The sequence below is a fragment of the Sturnira hondurensis genome, unplaced genomic scaffold (assembly GCF_014824575.4).
Source record: "Sturnira hondurensis isolate 20B ecotype Veracruz unplaced genomic scaffold, ASM1482457v3 Scaffold0000167, whole genome shotgun sequence".
Lineage (NCBI taxonomy): Eukaryota > Metazoa > Chordata > Mammalia > Chiroptera > Phyllostomidae > Sturnira > Sturnira hondurensis.
In genome coordinates this window covers 344,640-365,175 of record NW_028072798.1, presented here as the reverse complement: position 1 = coordinate 365,175, position 20,536 = coordinate 344,640, and the positions used below count along the sequence as shown (strand labels likewise).

Sequence of the window (20,536 nt, the reverse complement as noted above, 5' to 3'; positions counted from 1 at the left end):
TTACAGGAAAACATTCTAGAACTTGGAACTTTTTTTTAAAGATTTTATTTATTTATCTTTAGAGGGGAAGGGAAAGAGAGAGGGAGAGAAATAGCAATGTATGGTTGCCTCTCATGTGTCCGCTGCGGGGAACTGGCCTGCAACCCAGGCATGTGCCCTGACTGGGAATCGAACCTCGATCCTGTGGTCTGCAGGCCCGCGCTCAATCCACTGAGCTACACCAGCCAGGGCTAGAACTTGGAACTTTTAAACTTAAAGTTAATTCATTTTGGTTAAACAATCCAGTATTATTTTATGCAGATGCCCTGAACAGCTTTGTAATAGAGAACAATCTTAATTGTATTACACAGAAATAAAGCAACACTGGATAGTTGATATGTCTGCTTCAACATTAGCTTTGTTTTCAAGTTTAGAGCAGAATATACATTTGGAAGGTTTTGAAATTTAGGAGCCTTTTTTTTGAACCGTTTTCTTTGTGTCAGATGTGTTAGAGGGAGGGGCTACCTCCAGCTTTATTCCTCAAAGGTTTTATGTTTAGGAGTGCTCCGTAGGAATAGTGCTATACCCCTTAGAGTCATTTGGAAGTGTGTGTGTAGGGGCTGGAGGGGTGGGGCATGTATCGGCAGGGACAGTTCTGCAGGACAAAGGCTGGTCCCATCCTAAACACCAGCCGCATCTTCTTAAGTGCATCCTGTGGGGCGTTCCCTTAGGTTGGGCATCNTGAACAGCTTTGTAATAGAGAACAACCTTAATTGTATTACACAGAAATAAAGCAACACTGGATAGTTGATATGTCTGCTTCAACATTAGCTTTGTTTTCAAGTTTAGAACAGAATATACATTTGGAAGGTTTTGAAATTTAGGAGCCTTTTTTTTGAACCGTTTTCTTTGTGTCCGATGTGTTAGAGGGAGGGGCTACTTCCAGCTTTATTCCTCAAAGGTTTTATGTTTAGGAGTGCTCCGTAGGAATAGTGCTATACCCCTTAGAGTCATTTGGAAGTGTGTGTGTAGGGGCTGGAGGGGTGGGGCATGTATCGGCAGGGACAGTTCTGCAGACAAAGGCTGGTCCCATCCTAAACACCAGCCGCATCTTCTTAAGTGCATCCTGTGGGGCGTTCCCTTAGGTTGGGCATCTTCAATTTAAATGCTTTCAGGGGCGGGGCCAGGCCAGTTAAAAAAAAAAAAAAAGCTTCAACAGCTCTAAGCTGTGAGGATGTGGTGCACACTTAGGGCATATAAATTCAAATTTCCTTAAATACCGCTTTAGCCAAACAAACATTTCATTCCCTTAAGAGAAGTTCTTCTTGTGGCCCTCGGGTTTGTTCCCTCCCTTTCACTCTCAATTGCTTTTGGATAACTTTCCAGACAAAAATAGGAGAAGGAATGACTCCTTCCTTCTCCCTTAACCCCCCTCCTCCTCCTGCTCCTTTCTTAAATATGGGTAGTTAACTGCTCAGGAAAAGACTGATAGAAAATACTTCTGCTGACTGCTAAGAGTTCAATGCCATGAATGCTGTAATTAAAATAATAAAATGAGTGGGGGGAAATAAGGATAACTTTAGCTATGAAAAATGACATTAGTTAAAAAATGTAAGCAATACACTGAGGACAGAGGCCTCATGTGTGTTTTCTCATTCATTCTTCGTATCTCTTCTTTTTTGGAATTTTACAACAAACCCTTACAGGTCAGTAGACACATGGCTGCTACTGTTTGGGGACAGCTACATATCCCACCTCTATGTTAAGGGATGTACATGCATTATCTTATCGAATCCTCTTAAGGTGTATTTTCTCCATTTATAAATGAGGCCACTAAGGCTTAGAGAGCTCAGGTCCCATGGCCAAGTTCTCCTGAGCAGGAAGAAGCAGTGCAGAACATTGGGACTATGTCTGTGACCCCAAATTTGTCCTCTTCAGGGTCCCGTGCCACTGAAGGTTTGTCAGCACACACGACCTGCCAGGAGCCTCGGCCACCTTCATCTCTCCGTCTTGGCTGCCTCTTCGATGCCTTCTGAACAGCAGTTCGTGGGCAAATGCACCATGTGGGCTGCCAAGAAGACGCAGTAAACAACTTCAGTTCACAGTCTTTCCTCCTCGGTTCTCAAATCCGACAGCCCTGCATACAGGAAGTTTTTTCTTAAGTTATTTGTACCAAAGTCTGCCCTGACCTGAACCTATTTCTCAATGAAACATCACCTTCTGTGGTTGGATGCTATTTGTAGTTGTTTTTTTAAAATCCCATTTATTGGGAATTTCTATTTATTTCACTGCAGAAACACGAAGGCGTTTGACTTTGGGGAGTGCTTCAAACTTGTTGCGTACGATATGGTAAATGCCTCCGTTGCTTTTCCAAATTCTCCCATCAAAACCCCCCTAAAATCTTGAATTAGGAATTATAAATCTGAAGTTTGAAAGAGACCACATTATATTGAATAGACACTATTTAAAAGTATGTTTATAAATGGTGAGAAGCATCGGTGTGGCTGTTAATTTGTACTACTTTGCAGGAGCCAATTGTTAAAATTTCAGGAATTTTGTGAGCCAGTTGATGTCAAGTTGGTAGTTTGAAATCAGTAGGAATACTTGCACCCCAGAAATTTGCAAATCCTACAAATCACGGCTCCCCCCACCTCACAGCTGGTTGTTAACCATTTACCGGCACTCCACTGGAATAGAGACAAGATTATAAAGGGGGAAAATGTCACCTTATGAGTGTTTCCTAGCCTACCATTCCCTGAAATTTGGAAAGGTATTAAGGGAGAAAGAAAATGTTCGTTTGATTTCACGGACAAGCAAACCACTTTTCACGGGAATAGGAGCTGCGCATTCGAGATGCATTTCACTGATGCCCGAATAAAGGTAGATCCTGTGGAATTGCCTCAGAACGCCCGTCCACGTGCTCTTGAAAACTTTGTATTGAGAAAAATTGCTGCTGCCACAATGGGGCAACCTCAGCTTTGCAAGTGTGATGAAGACCAAGGTGTGAATTCCTTCCCTTCCTTTCTTTCTTTCTATCTATCTATCTATCTATCATCTACCTATCTAGTTTTTTAAAGGAAAATACAAAAAAGAGTAAGTTAGAAGGTTCAGTAAAGGACATGAGAAATGCAGGCCCCCAGAATATTGGGCAGAGGCAGAGGGGAGGGCCAGTGAGGGGCCCCACCTACCGTGTCACCGGTCACAGGGATCCCTGTGCCCTCCCTTCCCACACTCAGGCAGGTAAGGTATCTGGACCTTGTTTACCATGGGGAGTGTATGGGTTGAAGGAAGAGCACATGGGAGACTCTGTTAGTACCTGAACCAACACACATTTGGAGGGAAGAGAGTTTTAGCCACAGAAGCCCTTGTATGTTGCTAACTCCCAATGGAGTTTAGACATTCTTGTTCTTCTTTCTTCCGTGCTTCTTATGACTTAACCCTGCAAGGAAAGGAATTTTACATTCAAGACCTGAATGCAGGTGTTATCGAAAGGAATGAAAAGGGAACTGCATAATTACAGAGAACAAACTGATCATCAGAAGACAGAAAAGCCCCATGATTATCCTCATTCATTAACGCCCAAGCAAAGTCTTTGAGACTGTAAATTGGCAGTCCTCTTTCAGACGCAACGTCATCTCAGCAATAATTACCCAGGGCCATCGCCGAGGTCTCTACAACACCCCTGCAGAAGCTGCTGGCAAATCTGGGGACTTGAGAAGTTCAGCAGAATGCTATTCTTTTTCCTTTTGTAACTTTCATTTTAAATGGTAGCAGGCCCTGCTTCCTGAGGAATGAAAAAAATACCTTATTCCAGGCAAAAATTCTAGAAGCAAAAATTCCAGCGAAACCAGGCTTTTAAAGTTGTTCTTGCATCAACTGCAAAATGTTGTTTAAAATGTTTGATAACAGAAATAAAATGACCTAGATCTGATTTTTCATATTACATATGTAATAAGTTAAAACACAAACTTTTAAATATAGCTCAACATGGCACAATTTTGTAAGACAAATGCAAATTTTAAAAATGTAAATCTTGTGAGCCCTGCCTTACGTAGCTCAGAGGGTTGGGCATCGTCCAGTAAAGCAAAAGGTCTCTGGTTGGATTCTGGGTCAGGACACATGTCGGGGTCAGAGGTTCGGTCCCTGTCTGGGTGCATTCCAGCTAGAGGCAACTGACAGGTATTTCTCACATTGATGTTTCTCTCTCTCTCTTCCTCTCTCATTCTAAAAAATAAAAACTAAAATTGAAATAAAATGCCATGAAATACTCTAAAAAAGAAAAAGAAAAATTCATTTTTAATGGAGGGGAACATACATTGATATTTGAAACTGTGAAGACCTCAAATTTAATACTTTAATAAGAGTTTCATAATGAAGAAAGCAGCTCTCAGTAGGTTTATGATGCTCAGTCTTGGGAGAAGAGTGCAAGAAGGTGGGGGGTTAAGGGGAGTTAAAAAGAGGATGAAGAAAGATTCTATCCCTTTCTTGTCTCTGGGAGCTCCTCGGAGAGTGAGAACTGAAGATGACGCGTCATTCTAACCCCAACATACTTTTCTCAAGTTACCGCGATCAAGTGCTAACTTCTGGTTTGCTAAAATATTACGGTGAACTGCGTTTTTACCATACGCACACTTTATGATAAACTAACTCAAGCTCATTTTCCCCCTTTGTTACTTATCTTAGGAACAATTTTGTTCATCACCTCCAGCAATCAGACTCTACTAATGTGGAGTGTCCTGGATAAACTTGGGAATGATTAAGAATAGATGAGATATTTTTAATGTATATTAGTTCCTGTGATAGACCCTAAAAGTTTAGAATCAAGGTTTGCGTCAGATAAAGACGGGTGAGATCTGTTCCACTGTGTGTATCACTCCCTCTTTTCAGAGTGAAAATAAACAACACTTCCTATTGCCATCATATTTGCATGTTTCTCTTCTGTGTACAGGTCCATTCCTCCAGACGTCCCTCCTTTTTTCTTTTTTCAATTCCCGAGCTTTCATTCCCCTAAAAATTTCAACCTTATTCACATTACCAAATCCATATCTCCGCTTGCATTTTCCTTCTGGCTTAATCAGGAAAACCTAATCCCATAATATGAACACATTGTGTATAAATTCTGACACAGTGCACTTTCCTTTGGCGTTTTGTTATAGAACACAGTTAAACAAGAAACATCATGCTTTTTCTGAATTTGCTATCCTAAAAATCATTCCTTTAGAAAATGGTTTCTTCATTTTTATAATTTCCCTTGACTTACTCACCATGGTTGGACAATTGACTTAGGTACAGTGAAAAAACACCTGCTAAATATCGGTGCAGAAACATGATAGATGATGGAAACCCCACACACATGAGCTCAGCGGCCTGGATTGGAGTCCTTTGTACTGTGATTCACTTCAGGACACGCAGTACACCAGTTTCCAAGTGCCTTTTTCTGTAATTACAGAAGGACTTCATTTACGAAGAACCCAACTTCGTGATCACTTTCCAGCAACCCAACACTTTCCCGAGAGTTGACTGGCCCCTCTCCCCATTCCTAGCAAGATGTTTTGAGCTCCTATTTCTTTTAGGAAATGTATCCCTTCACCTTTCAAAACAGAAGGTCTTTGAAAACTATTCAGCAAGTGAAAGAAAAAAATAGAAGACAACCTTGATGTGAGCTAATGAAATTAATGAATGCCTCCTACACTCTTACAGTTAAAAACACAATACCTAAAGATGAAGCACGGCCATCTGTTTCTTCTTTGCAGTCCTTCTCGTCTGACTTTTATTCGAGTTCTCATCTGGCAATTTCCGGACTGGGAGACGTCCACTTGCAGGCTTCCACCCACTGTACACAAAGTTGCTGCCAGCCTGATCTCCCTGGGATACTATTTGCATAGCTAACAACACGTAAAGGCCCTCAAACAGTTAAAAGGGAAACCAAGGGGCTGGGCAGGAAGGCCTTTAAGAGTGCAATCCGGGGGAGAGTAAGCAGAGACTTCTGTGTGGGGAGACTTGCCCAGTGGCCTGGAGCCTGGGCATTCTGACTCCACACTAACCCCTGGTCACTGCTCTTTCCGAACCATGAGGAGTATCACTTCCCCACCACCACCCCCACTTTCCTTGTCCTTTTGCTCTGGTCCTGTCCAACAAGCAAGCTATTCCCAGGGCCTTCTCTCCCAGCTGGATCTCGCATGGGAGGAGAACACGCCTAATTAAATGTCAGCATCATCCAGACTTGCGCAGGGGTTAAGCGGAAAAAATGTAGCTAGAGTTTAGGATTAGAGTTGAGGAAGTCTCTCTACTGACACCTGCAAACTGCAAGCTTGATAGGGAGTTGACCTCTGAATTATAGTCTATTTTGTGCCTGATGCAAAATATTAATCAGCTCATGGTTGCCCATCATGGACTGTGGGACAGGCAGGGCCCTATGAGGCTCACCAGATTATCCTAAGTCAGGAAGATGAAAGACAGGCCTGGGACCAAGGTGTTTCCCTTAAGAGAAAGTGATGGATGTGAGTCTTCCTATCAGTTAGTCTTACTTGTTTCACAAACTGTTTAGTAAGAAAGGCCCAGACACTTACTGGGATGTCTGCATACGACTGGTGGTTTATTGGCACATATTTATTTACATGCATTGCTTCAAAAACTGTATGTGGGTCACTCCATAGTGTGGACATGCAACTTTTCAAGCAATTTCTTGTCTGATGACGTCACACTATTATAGGTTCAAGGACTGTTAAAGAAAGATGCTTGAACCAGGGGACCCCACTCTCAACTCGATATGAGTGCACAGACAGGGTAAGGAGCTCCTGCCCTCAATATGGGAGAGGCTGAGTGCACCTCCCCGAAACGCACACCAGCCACCCCTTGAACAGACTTCAATGGCTCTTCAGTCTACAATCAAGTTCAAACACCTTAGCCTGACATTCAAGGCCTATTAGTCTAGTACCTGTTTGACTACCTTGCCTATTATTATTATTATTATTATTATTATTATTCCACTCAAACATTTCAATTAACCAGATCTACTGAAACGTTGCATCCCCACAGTGCATGTGAATTTCTGTGTTTGGGGCTGGAACGTGCTTTCCTGTGTTCTCTAGAGGAGATGTGCCCTTCCTCCAAGGAGAACTTCGCATTGCATGTGCTCTATAAGGTTTTCCTAAACATCTGCGTGTAAGTGCCCCACGCAGAGTGCCCAGGCCTTGTTGCCTCTAACACCTTCCCCCCAAACTGCAACAAGGACCAAAACGCTTTTCTGGGCATGCACCCGAGGTATGATTACTGACTGTGGTAGAATAAGACAGGTGAGGCCGACGTTCATCATGGTCAGGCTGGCACGCACATGGCATTTTTGATTTAAAAAAAACCTCAGCACTTTCGCCAAGATGGAGGCATAGGTGGAAACACCGTGTCGTCTCCCACAACCAACTTTGAACACAACAAAGGTTTGGAGAACTAGGACACACCCAAAGACCAGAAAACGGAATTATATGGAAGTCCGACAACTACGAACTGTTCAGCGGGGACGGTAAGAGAGGCGGAGCCAGCAGCGAGCAGGGTCGGGCAGGACAGATCCCCCGACCTAGGCGCGCAGGCAGCCCGGAACCAGTCGGGGTGTGGGGCAGACTGACCGCAATCACACATTTGCGCACAGTGAGACGGACCACACAGGCCCCAGGGGGCGAACCTAGTGGTGGAGGGCTGATGGCGGTGGCACACTCGCGTGCAGTGGAACGAAACGCGTGGGCCTGGTGACGGTGGTGGCTGCAGCGCCGGGGCCGTGGCAGCAGGCAGCAGACGGGAAGCCATTGTCCTTCTTTGACCCCGCCCCCACATACAACGTCACAACCCAGAGACTTAGTTGCCCTGTTCTAGTGAACACTTTAGGGCTCCGATCCTGCTACGGAACAGGCACGAACAGCCCAAAAGATGGTGCAAGAAGAACTCAAAGTCCCAGAGCCAATAACTCTAAGCGACCGAGAAATTGCCAGCCTCTCAGAAGCACAATTCAAGACACTATTTATCAGGATGCTCACAGAACTGGTAGATTATAGTCACAAATTAGAGGAACATAGTCACAAATTAGAGGAACATATGAAGGCTAAACTAATTGAAATGAAGGGAGATGCACAGGAAACCAATAGTGATGGAAAGGAAACTGGGACTCAAATCAATGGAATGGACCAGAAGGAAGAACAAAACATCCCACCAGAAAGGAATGAAGAAATGAGAATTCAAAAAAATGAGGAGAGGCTTAGGAACCTCCAGGACATCTTTAAACGTTCCAACATCCGAATTATAGGGGTACCAGAAGGGGGAAAGAAACAGCCACGAGTGGAAAACGTATTTGAACAAATAATAAAGGAGAACTTCCCCAGTCTGGCAAAGGAAATAGACTTCCAGGAAATCCAGGAAGCTCAGAGAGTGCCAAAGAAGTTGGACCCAAGAAGGAACACACCAAGGCACATCATAATTACATTAGCCAAGACTAAAATGAAGGAGAGAATCCTAGAAGCATCAAGGGATAAGGGGACAGTCACCTACAAAGGAGTACCCATCAGACTGTCAGCAGATTTCTCAAAAGAGACCTTACAGGCAAGAAGGGGCTGGAAAGAAGTATTCCAAGTCGTGAAATCCAAAGACCTACAGCCAAGATGGCTTTATCCAGGAAAACTTTCATTTAGAATGGAAGGACAGATAAAGTGCTTCTCAGATAAGGTCAAGTTCAAGGAGTTCATCATCACCAAGCCCTTATTATATGAAATGCTAAAGGGACTTATATAAGAAAAAGAAGATGAAAAATATTAACAGTGAAAGGACAGCAGACACACAGTTATTAACGACCACACCTAAAACAAAAGCAAACCAAGAGGACAGCTAGATCAGGAGCGGAACCATAGAAATGAAGAACACATGGAGGGTTAGAAAGAGGGGGGTGGGAGGGGGAGAAGAGGGGAGAAGGCACAGAAAATAGCATAGATGGTAGGTAGAAAATAGATACGGGGAAGGGCGAGAATAGTGGGGGAAATATGGAATCCAAAGAACTTGAGACACGTGGTTATAAACTAATGGGGGGAGAATGGTGGGGGAGGGAGTGTGCGGGTGGAGGGGAATGAAGGGGGGGAATAGAACAACTGTAATGGTGTAATCAATAAAATATATTAAAAAAATAAAAAAAATAAAAAAAACCTCAGCAAACAAAATGGATACAATAGAAGTATTTTTTTTTCTGGCTACTATTGTTATTGCTTGGCTTGCTCCAGCCTTTTTAAAAAACAACTTTATTTTTCAGTTACAGTTTACATTCAGCTAACTGGTTGGCAGAAACACAGAAAATGAATAAGCTTCTACTAAATTAAAAGGATCTTTTGGTGTGTTGCTCGTGCCCCGGCCCACAGACTGGGATATTCAGCTTTGTGTTGCGTATTCTGGACCTTTGTCCTACTCAGCTTCTTTTAGGGAGGGAGATGACGAGGTAAATCCGGGGCCGTTCCACGTGAAGTGCAAACCCAGTGAATCTCGGGTTGACAGACTGAGAACCAGGAAGAAACTCAGAGACTGTCCAGTCTCTTTCAAACAATGGCCCTAATAATTCTTGTCAAGAAAATGAAATGAAGGTGCCGATTTATTTGTGGGTGACTAATACGTGCAGCAGTTTTTGTCACTGATCTCGGCTGTGAGAACAGACAGGCCCGGTGACGGGGGTAACGGTCCACACGGCAGTGCCCAGTGTGTGCCCGGGCCACAGCACGTGGCTCGTCCGGGCGTGGGGTGGTTGGCACTCTTCCAGCCCATCTGCCAGTAGAGCCGCAAGTGTGAGGAGGTGAGAAATACCATCCATGCCAGCCCATAATAAGGAGGAAGTTCTTCGGCAGTGAGACGGCTTTCCAGTCAGGATAGGGGATGGATTTTTTGGAGAAGGGAATGCAACCTTTTTGTTGGAAAGGCCCTGCACTCACTTCTTGGGCCCAGTACAGGAATGGTGGAGGCGGAAAGATGTGGTCTCATATTGCCAAAGTAGCCTCCTGGATCGCCACTTGGATGGTCAGTCCTCGAGGTAATGGCCTGCCTATGTGAAGAGGAGCTACGTTATTTCATTGGTGCATACGTGCATAGATGCATTCACTAATTCATCTGGGATTTGCTGAGCCCCGTGATGTACCAGAAGCATGCTAGATACAGGTGAGCAAACAAAATGGCATTCTAGTCCCCATGGAATTGTCACATAATGGGGGCGGGAGGATAGACTTCAATGACTTAATATCCAAATCGGTATAAATTGCCAACTGCCAAAGGATATTATGAGGATGTAAACAGATAATAACCTACTCTAAGCGTTCAAAGAACTTGTCCCTAAAACTGTCTTTTGGGCTGGGCTTGTGACAATGAGTAGGAGTTAACATCGCAAAGGGGAAGGGTGAAGATAGAGAGCGTTCAGAAGGGACTGAGTCAGAAGGGTGTCGCTTTGGATGGAGGCTGTGGGTGCTGATCTGAGGAACTGGCTGCGGGAGGCAGAGCAACTGCAGTGGACGGCTGACGGGGCAGGAATTTCAGGCCAGTGTGCCATGGAGACTACGGACGGTGAGGCCAGTAAGTAGGTTTGCAACCTGGGGCATGTCACTCTGTTTGTCTGAGTTTCATTTTCTCACTCTCTAGATAAAGACTGCATTTGGAGGAAAGCCAGGGTTGGTTCCTGGCTCTCCTACTTATTAATGGGGTGGCTACTAAAAAATTGGTTAACTGTTTGCTCTTCAGCTTTCTCATCCAGAACGTGAGGCTATTTATCCCTGCCCTGTCTGCTTTGCAGGACAGTTGTGAAGAAAAATCAGTTCATGAATGGGAAAGCACTTTGGCAAATTGGGAAGTGTGACATAATGCAGTTAATAACATAAATGAATAACACTACTGACAAATTGAGTTTCAGTGGCAGAAATGTGGATCTTCCTGAAGATGAAATCACAGAAAGGGCTGGAGACAAGGACTACACTGAGAGCTAACTTTTGTGACCTGTAATGGAGATGAGTTAGTTCTTTATTCCACATTAATCTACGGAGACTAGTTTTGTGTTTAGGCTGTAAATTGTCTTGTCCTCTTTGTTGAAGTCAAATAGAGCTGAGTTCATAGTTCAGCCCCACCATTTAATTGCTGTATTAGTTTTATATTGCTGCATAAAAAATTTCCACATCAGTGTGTTAAAACAACACCCATTTATTATCTCACAATCTCTGTAGGTCAGAAATCTGGCATGGCTCAGCTGGATTCTCTGCTGGGGACCTCCCAGGCGAGGTGTTGGCAGGATTTGGTTTCTTGTGGGTTATAGGACTGAGGACCTGGTTTCCCTGCTGGTTATTAGCTGAGCATCAGTCTCAGCCCCTAGAGGGGGGGGCTGAGACCTCTGTCTAGACCTTGCATGTGACCCCACCATCCTCCTTCATCCCGCCAGCAGTGACAACAGGTTCTTTCAGGGTATAAATCTCTCTGACTTCTTTTTCCACTAGCAGGCATAGAAAGCTCTCTGCTCTTAAGAATTTGTGATTCATCAGGTCCATGGATAATCTCCTTGTTTTAAGGTCCGCTGAGCCATAGGGCATAGCATCATCATAGAAGTGACATCACATTACATTCACAAGTCTCAGGGAACAGGTCACAGAGTCTCAGGAGCTGCTTTCAGAATCCCTCCTCCTGTAATTTCTCAAGGAGAAATCGATGAGATTGGTATCCAACCAATGAGAGTGGTATCCAACCAATGACCCTGATGAGATTGGTATCCAACCTCTATTGGCCTCAGTTTCCTCATCTGTACAATGGAGTGAAATCATACTATGAAGCTTCACTGTGTTGATAAATACGATAAAATAGACATTGTACCCAAAACATGGTAGATGTGTAGCAAATGCAAAAGCCCTTTGCTTAGCATCTCCTGTTCAGTTTTGTGCCCTGAGAGCCTGGTAGCTCCATATGCCAGAGTGTTTTATTAAAAAAAGGGGGGGATGGGTTCTTTCCCTTCGAAACTGGGATGTTCTTTCAGAGTTTTATGCTACTGCCTTGCATGACCAGGATTTGATTTTCTTAAGTAGCTAAAAACTGATGCTGGCTGCACGCAGGCATAAATTATAAACTTGGACAAGAGAGGAACTTTGCCAAAACTCAACCTTGGGGTGTTTATGTCTGATCTTTAAAAAAAGAAAAAAAAAGGAGCATGTTACATCTTGGCAATAAAAATAACTTCTTGGTGGTGGTGGTGGGTAAGAGGAAAACTGGAGTTTATATATTTACTGGTGTTTAGTTGGTCCTGTAAATTTTATGGGTAAATTCCCTCAAAGCCTACTTGCTTTTAAGACCAGAGAACCTGGTAAAAGAAAGCATGGTTCTTCAGTTGTGAAGACATCATAATTTTTCACTGTGGTGCTTCACGCATTCCCTTCATGCAACAGTAAGTTTTTATAGAGCCCCAGTCTTCATTAATATGAATTTCAACAAAAGAGCCAACAGCCCCTAAATCCATCAACTGGCTGTAAATCTAAGCAGCTGTGTTATGAGTCACTCAGAGGGTGAATGGGCTACTGTGTCTCCCCTGGGAGATGGAGCCCACCCTCCCTGAGACAGTCAGTATTGCCTCGATCAGTAATATTCAGGTGGGGGGCAGGCAGAACTGCGGCCCTTCACAAGACTCCAGAGGCAATGTCATGGGTATAGGAGGACCCACAGACTTAGATACCGGTTTTAGCTGGAGAAGAGTAGCTCCTACTGTGAATTTCAACTGGACTTTCAATGGCTTACTATCCCTCCTTTCTCCAGAAACAGAAAGGAAGAAGTAATTTCTGCATATTAATAGTTGCTTCATTGGAGTATTTTCAGGGTTAATGTAATAACATGAAAAATATGCTTCGACTGGAGCATATTATCTGGTGATTATGCAGTTTCTGTGCTCTGCTCCAAAGCCTCAGCCATGGATAATGACTAATGACACGGTCCTGGAGGAGGGCAGATAAAAAGAAACATGATGTCGGCTAGTTCAACCGCATGTAGCCAGAAATCCAGTCCACAACTGTTCTTCGCTCACTCAGTTCAGTCAAGTCTGCATTAAAAAAAAAACACCTTGGGAAATAGAGAATTATGGCTTACTGAAGTTTTGAGTCTCCAGAACTCCCTTCCCTTTGGTCTGTCCAGAAAGTATACAGCCATGTACTATGAAAAATAGAGACATTTACTGAAGAAGATACAAGATACAAAAAAACACTGTACACAGGAATATAATGCCTCAGTCCCCTTCAAAGTAGGCACCTTGGGACCTTACACAGTTCTCCCAGTTGCCATCAGCTGCCCCATTGTATTTTCCTGGATCACATCAATGGTTTGAAATCTCTTCCCTTTCAAAGGTGATTTTAGTTTCGTGAAAGGCCAGAAGTCACAGGGTGTCAAATCTGGGCTATAGAGGGGGCTGAGTCACCTGGGTGATTTGATGTTTCACCAAAAAACTCTGAACAAGACGTGATGCAGGATCAGACACGTTGTGATGAAGCTGCCAATCCCCAGTTGCCCATAGCTGTGGCCTTCTGAATCATCCCAATAGTTTTTACAGAGGAATGTTCAAGCTGAATACAAAATCTGATACAGATTTTGTTGCTCTACTCACTTAGTCATTTTGAATGTAACAGCCACACAGTACACATGCTCACTCAATGACATGTACCTGCCGCACTGACTAGCACAGTGAAGTTGCCATTGTTCACACATGTGCATTCCAGTTCGCTCTCCTTGCCTTTCAGGTTACCTCACTGTTGAGCAAACCATTCTTCTTATATTAATAATGGCTGAAATTTCTCCGTACAAACTTGTACACTGTGTAGAAAATCATTAGACCTATTGGTGTTTTAAAATGTTGCCTTAAAATACTTGCATCTTTTTCTCACTGATACAGATCTCGTGGCTCAGGGTTACCTTTCTGAGCATTAATTCTTACTGTACAATGCTGAGGATGACCATGGGGAGGGTGGATAGAGTTGGTGCACAAGCTTCATCACAGAAATCACTTTAAAAACCAGCCTGTGTCTCTGATAGGTTATTTTCTCTTACTTCACTGCTTCCTGCATCAACGGAACAGATATAATTGACCGATTTAACTGAGGTCCACTTAGTATCTGGATGACTGACACAGGCTCTAGCATTTTTTAATAGTTTGCAAAGTGGACAAAATACATACTACGTACAACAGAGTACAAAAAAATGGGAGCTGGAAAAGAAAATTTAGTAATGCTACTCTGAGAAATATCTATATTGCTAGATACTACTAAGTGCTTTTCTTGTATTATTTCATTAAGTATAACAACCCTATGAAAAGATGTCACATCATCATCATTGTCATCATCATCACCATCGTTGTCACCTCCACTTTGCTGATAAAGAAATGGAGCATCAAAGAGGCTGTGAATTTTCCAAGGGCCACCCAGCTTGCCAGAAGATGCTGGGGCTTAAATCGGGGTGCAGGTCTACCCGACACTGATGCTGTCACGCGGGCACAGCATGCACTCTGCGGTACTATATAAGGTGGTAATGGCTCGTCATAGCCTCCCAGTCTAAGGTGCTTTAATGTCAGGCCAGACTGACTGAACGGCCTCTTCTTCAGGAGAGGAAACCACACCAGATGGCTGGGTGACATTAAACTGAGACTCCAGTTGCATTTGGTTGAGACCTAGCTCCTGATGGGTTATGGCCTGGGGCCTGCCAATGTCTGGGGAGGTGAGTAGAGATGCCACAGTTCTTGTCACCACAGGTAGTCACTCAGGGTAAACTGCTGGAAAGAGGGTGCCCATTCTTCCTTCAGCCAGGCCTGAGGCTGGGTGGGTGGGAGGCTGGGCAGAGGGCGAGCGTGGAGCCCTGCCCAGAAAGGAGCCGTGGAATTCTGCAGAATCCCAGGATGAGGATGGTCCCCTGAGACACTGCAACACTGCCCCTCCTGGCCTGTCTGAGAATGACAGGATTAATGCAGTGCTCTTCCACAGGTGCCTCCTCAGACCCTACGCCAGAGGTGCCCACTGGTTAGTGACAAAGGGAACACGGAGCCCGTCCCCTTCCGTCATCAGGCTCACGCAGCCTTGGGGATAACTATTTTAGCAGAAATCCCAAACGCTTTAATAAGGAGCTTTAAACATTGAAGTTACCGTGGAGTATCATTGGTATTTGTCCTTTACAAGGCTGGCCTAATAGGAAGTTGTTTCAGAATAGCACAGTGCTCCCTCTTTGAAAAAGTATTTTCCCGAAGCTGCCACATCAGATCGGACCCCAGATTCCTCACCACTCGCCACTCAAAGTGCTGCCTCACCACTCACATGCAAGAGAGCAGCTCTAGGGGGCAAAGGACCGCGGGACATCCAGAGCCAGCGCTGCCTTTGGCGGACCCTTGGGATCACGTCGCCACGGGGGATCGTGCTTGGTGCTAAACACAGATGCTGTCTTCCCCGAACAGGAAAGGCCGTGGGGAAAATGGAGAATTACAAAGTCACTTCAGAAATAGAACCTTTGAGTGTTGGAAGATCAAATCATTTTCTCTTCATATTGCAAATCTCAGCCTCTAAGGCTTCCAGATTTCACGGAAACCCTTTAAAAAAAGATTGGCAGAAGAGAACCATCAGGCACCAGTCCTGCCGATATCTCGGAGCTATGGTGACGGCCGGGCGGTGACCTCAAGATGACCTCCTGACGGGCTGGTCTGAAAAACCGCCGGAAACCCATTCTAGGATTTTATCCTCTTCCTAAAACCTGACCCACGGCAGCAGTTTGTTGTTTGCCTCTGCAGTGGCAGTGGGAGAAATTTGTGTCATCTTTGACAGTAACCAACATGGATAATATAGAAATGGGAAAAAAAGACATTTTCAGGGGAGGACGATATGCCCTCACTTTGCCCTCTAATGAAATGAGCACGGCTGGAATGAACTGGGTTGCTTCCGGAAGGCAGAATAAGAATGAGTAGTTAGTGTATCTAGGGTGAGAGTTGATCCTTGGTGACAGGTGACATGAAAACGCACTCTAACTTTCTAAGTTTTAGGCTATGGGAGTTAACACTTTTAATAATCACAGGAAGTGCAAAAGACCTTTAAAATGCTGAGAAGATACCCTTATCGTCCAAGTGAAGAAATGTTCTTTATTGTTAAGTGTATGAGTTAATCACCTAAACGTTTCCAGTCTACGAGTTATCTAACCAGCAGCTCGTCGTTGTCGATGGAAATCCTCTATCTGCAAGGCTTTTGAACCCGGCATCTCTTGGTGTGAGATAAGAACTTTGAGTTAAAAGAAGGCAGGGAAACTTTCCCAATATCAGTATCAAATGCAAGGTCTGAGCCAGCCACGGAGATAAACTCCCTCATCCGTGGGCAGAGACACGTGTTCTTTATTGAAATGGCGGGCACGGGCATCTGGGGCCCTCAGCAGCTAGTGTCCCTCCAGCAGCCACGCAGTACACACAGTACACAGTACACACAGAGGTGGAGGGCTCCCCACCTCTGTAGGAGCTGAGTGGGTGCCAGCCCTGTCCCTCCGTAGGCTTCTCCCTTTGTTTATACCTGTCATATGGGCTAATGACTGGAGTGGGGGGTTGAGCAGAGGTTTCCAGAGGGCAGAAGAAATCCCAGGAGGAAAATACAGGGTCAGCTTTGACCTTCCAGGTCTTCTAGGCCATGGCAGGGAAGTGCAAGGTTAAGTGGGCAAGTGCATTTATTTGCAGAATATGAGAAGCTTCATATTTCCCCTACATCATGCACTCAGGTTTTGTTCATTTGCCGCCTTTCAGCTTTTTGAAAACTAATTTCAAAACCACGAAAGCAAATGTACTTAGGTTTATGAACACAAAATGCAAAGATAAATTGAGAAGTTCTGGAAACATGTAGAAGAGAATAGCAATCGTGGCTAACTCAGGGGATGGGTGGAGGAAGGAGGCTGCAGCAGGAGCTGGTCGAAGTGGGCTTCAGCCTTATTGGTAACACGCGTCATGTTTTACACGGAGAATATTTTTTACTTATTGGCCTTATTCCTAGAAACCTCTGGAGATTTGCCAGTTAGCCTTAGACTTCAGCCTCCCCCACTTAGCAGTCCCATGGAGTAATTCAAGTTTGGGGAGTTGAGTATAGGCTATTTGACCAAAGGATGATGTTATTGTTACTAACAACAGAAAGCAGCCTATTGGAGTGTGAAGGAATGAGAATTCTTGCACCCTCCATACAGTCTTCCCAGAAACAGATAACGATCGCCCTCTTCCTCTTCTAGGAGAAGGCTGTCCCAAAGCCTGATTCCTGGTTCTCAGTGGAAGGCCATTGTTGCAGGCTCCACTGAGTCTAGCTGCAAACACAGATAGGAGGCTAGGAAAGTCCCTCCATCCACTTCACACAGAGGAACTGGTTCCCAGGACCAGATGAGAAATAGAGGCGGGGCAACACGGAAGGCAGCCAGCACCTTTCACCTTGACCTTCCTGCTTTCCCAACCAGCCAAGCACTGCTGGAGCACCCACCCACGCCCGCCCCAACCATGTCCTCCCCAGCGCGGTCTAAACACTGTCCTTGCTCTGGATCCTATTGTTCTTTTCTAGGTACCTTGTACTCCAGTCAAAGGAGCCACCTCCTGTTTCCCATTCCCATGCTTCCCCAGAACATGCCCTGTTCATGCCTGTTCTCCTGCCTACCTGAGTCCTACTTGTCCTCCAAGGTCCAGCTCCAACGCCAGAGTCTTCACCTTTCTGCATCTGCCCAAACCGATGTGGTCAGTTTTCTCCCTCAAACTTCATCCTCTGAAGTTTCCCCGAGTCTAGTGAGAAATGTATGTGGCTCGCTGTCCCCAAGAGAGTGTGAGTCCCCGAAGACAGGGTGGAGTTGGAGTTACACCTTCTATTCCTCCTCCTTCTCCACATGCCAGGCCTTATTCTAGGGTTCGGAGAAATGAACATGGTCAAGAAATTGTCCCTGTTCTTCTTCAGCTCATACTTCAGAGAGTCAGATTATCACCAACCAGGGATGCCCCCCTGAGGCTGGAGCTGGCGTACCACCGTCTGTCTATCCCCCTAAAACATCAGAAACTCTTCGGGGACAAAAGCGATGTATAATTGTCTCCTTTTTTCCTGCAGACATTTTTAGGTAACTCCCTCTCTGTCGTCAGATCCGCGAACAGTTGTTCATCGTCTGTGTCGTTCTCTGGAAGGCTGTTCTTATTCATCAGAAAGGAGCTGGAGTTCTGTCATGCCAGGGAGTTAACAGAGTTTCTCATTTTAGCCTTATCCGAATGACGGTGACATTTTAGGTGTCAGGTCTGAGCTAGAAAGAGAGAGGAGTTCCGGGGGTAGGAGGTGTAAAGCTGGTCTAGAATGATTCCTGCTAGCACTTCGAGTCACCCCCAAAGGCAACTTAGGGGCTCTGCTCTTGCAAGAGTTGCTCATGGTGCCCAGGCCTACTGAATGAGCTCCATTTCCTGCACTCGCCAAAGGTGATTTGAATGTAATTAATGCGACCTTATTTCTAAGCATGATAATTTACCAGGCAAGTTTTCCTAAGTATTTCATGAGTCATGGAGCAAATAAGTACCATCTACCCATTTTACAGATGGGAAAACTGGGGAGTAAGGGGTATCTGGCTCTCCTGCTGACTTGATTTTTGTAGATGCCACACTTGGTGGCCATTCCCCACTTCCTCACATGGGAGGTAGTGAGGGGGGAGACAGGGAGGACAGACATGCACTCAGGCTTGAGGGTGAATTCAAACAACCTCTGGCATTGAGCCAGCAGGGGACAAAGCCAGAACAGCTGCTGACCAGCTGCCAGCACAGCTGTTACAACAACCACACCCTCCCCAAAGGACCTAGCAGGGCGAGCCTGCCTGTGCTCCCCTGGTCTGCCTTCCCCAGGCTACAGCAAGAGCCCATCCACCCCATCCCCAGAAACCAAGCTGCTGCCCCCTAAGCTACATTGCTCAGAGGCCTCCCCACCCCTCTCTCCTGCTGCTTCGGAGGTTTCATGTCAGAGGCCAACACTGGGACTCTGCAATAAAGGTTTTGCATTTTTTTATTGTTTATGCAATTAAATTTGTTCCTGCTTTTTCTCCCCTTCCCCACCCAGCTCCATCCTCACCCCTCCCTAAGGGATCACCCCTCAGGAATCTCCCTAAATCAATCCCCATCTCAGCTGCGCCCTGTGGGTTGTGCATAAATGCTCTCTGGTCAATCCCTTCACCATCTTTCATCTAGTCCTCCCCTCACCCACCCCACTGCCCCCACCCCACCCCCAACCCCCGCATGGACTCTGGCCGCTGCAGTCTGTTTTATGTATCCATGCTTCTGTTTCTATTTTGTTCTTTAGTATTGTGTTCATTAGATTCCACATATAAGTGAGATCGTGTGGTATTTTCTTTCACTGACTGGCATATTTCACTTAGCATAATATTCTCCAGGTCCATCCATGCCGTGACAAAGGGTAACATTGTTCTGCGTCTGTCCCTGCACCCTGCTTCTGCCGGCTGACATGGCTGATCACTGTTCCCTGAGCCAGGTCACTGCACTGCCCTGGAGTGATCCCCAGTGACGCTGGGAGAGGGCCCTTCGGCCTCCGCCTGCAGAGGGTCATTGAACTCCCGGAGGTCCGGTCCGCCAGAACAGCGTCAGCGTCAGCAGGGCCTGCAGGGGAAAGTGCTGACCGCTGCGGGTGTCCCCAAAGCAGGCTGCTCCGGGGGAAGACCGAGAGCTGCCTGTCCTCACCTCAGCTTCCCCAGCTTCTGCGGTCCAGCCAGTGCCTCTGGGTGAGCAACGTGGAGTGGAGGCCCTCCTGACCTAGCCAATCGTGTTCTCCAGATCACCTTCTCCAGGAGACAGTCGAACCCAAAGAACAGTGTGCATTCTCTGGGAAGATAGCACCTCTGTGCGTCTCTGGGGTTTTCCCCCACTTCTCTTTCCCCTTTGTTCCTTACACTTTTGCACCTATCCTATTGTCTTTCATTTTTATTTAGTTCTCTATTTATATATTTAATTTAATATGCAGTCATACCATCCTAATATATTTATAAATACTGTTTTACTTCCACAAATGCTCTGAGTCAAGTCAGGGCATGTGAAGTCTCTGGCCCACCAGGAGGGAGTGGTCTGGTCGGGCAGCTGGGACACATACACACATACCAGCATCACAGACAGGATGCAATAAACATTTAAAAAATACCCACAAAGAGTTGCCATTGGAGTACAGAACTGGAGGAGATTACTTGCAGATGGTGTGACCAGGGGCAGTCAGGAGGTACAACACTTGGTCCGTGAATTGAGTGCCAACAGACTCAGGTAGCATGGTACAGCACCGAGTGACACCTCACAAATCTGGGCAGGAAGACCAACATGAATACTAATGTGAGCACAAATGACAAGCAGCCTCATTTTCATTTACTGATTTGTTTGGCAAATGTCTATCGAGCGCTGGCTATGCACCAGGTGTGGTTTTAGGTGTTGAGGGTCCAGGAACAAACTAAGCACAGAAGACCTGCTCTCACTGAGCTGACCTTCCAGTGGCAGGAGAAATGTGCTTAACAGACAATACCGTAACAGACCAGG

At 45.4% G+C, this 20,536-nt stretch overlaps 2 long non-coding RNA genes across 2 annotated transcripts; one reads left to right on the top strand and one right to left on the bottom strand.

Annotated features, from left to right (window-relative positions):
* The first annotated feature begins 324 nt into the window (after positions 1-324).
* On the top strand, positions 325-1,173 carry LOC119001064 (uncharacterized). The gene is made up of 2 exons (XR_005069480.1): positions 325-710; positions 1,125-1,173. It is a non-coding gene; the product is annotated as an uncharacterized LOC119001064 (long non-coding RNA).
* A 92-nt stretch (positions 1,174-1,265) lies between these two features.
* Positions 1,266-5,401, bottom strand: LOC119001004 (uncharacterized). The gene is made up of 4 exons (XR_005069470.1): positions 5,244-5,401; positions 3,630-3,763; positions 3,296-3,418; positions 1,266-2,116 (listed from the first exon to the last, which is right to left on the bottom strand). It is a non-coding gene; the product is annotated as an uncharacterized LOC119001004 (long non-coding RNA).
* Between the last annotated feature and the right edge of the window lie 15,135 nt (positions 5,402-20,536).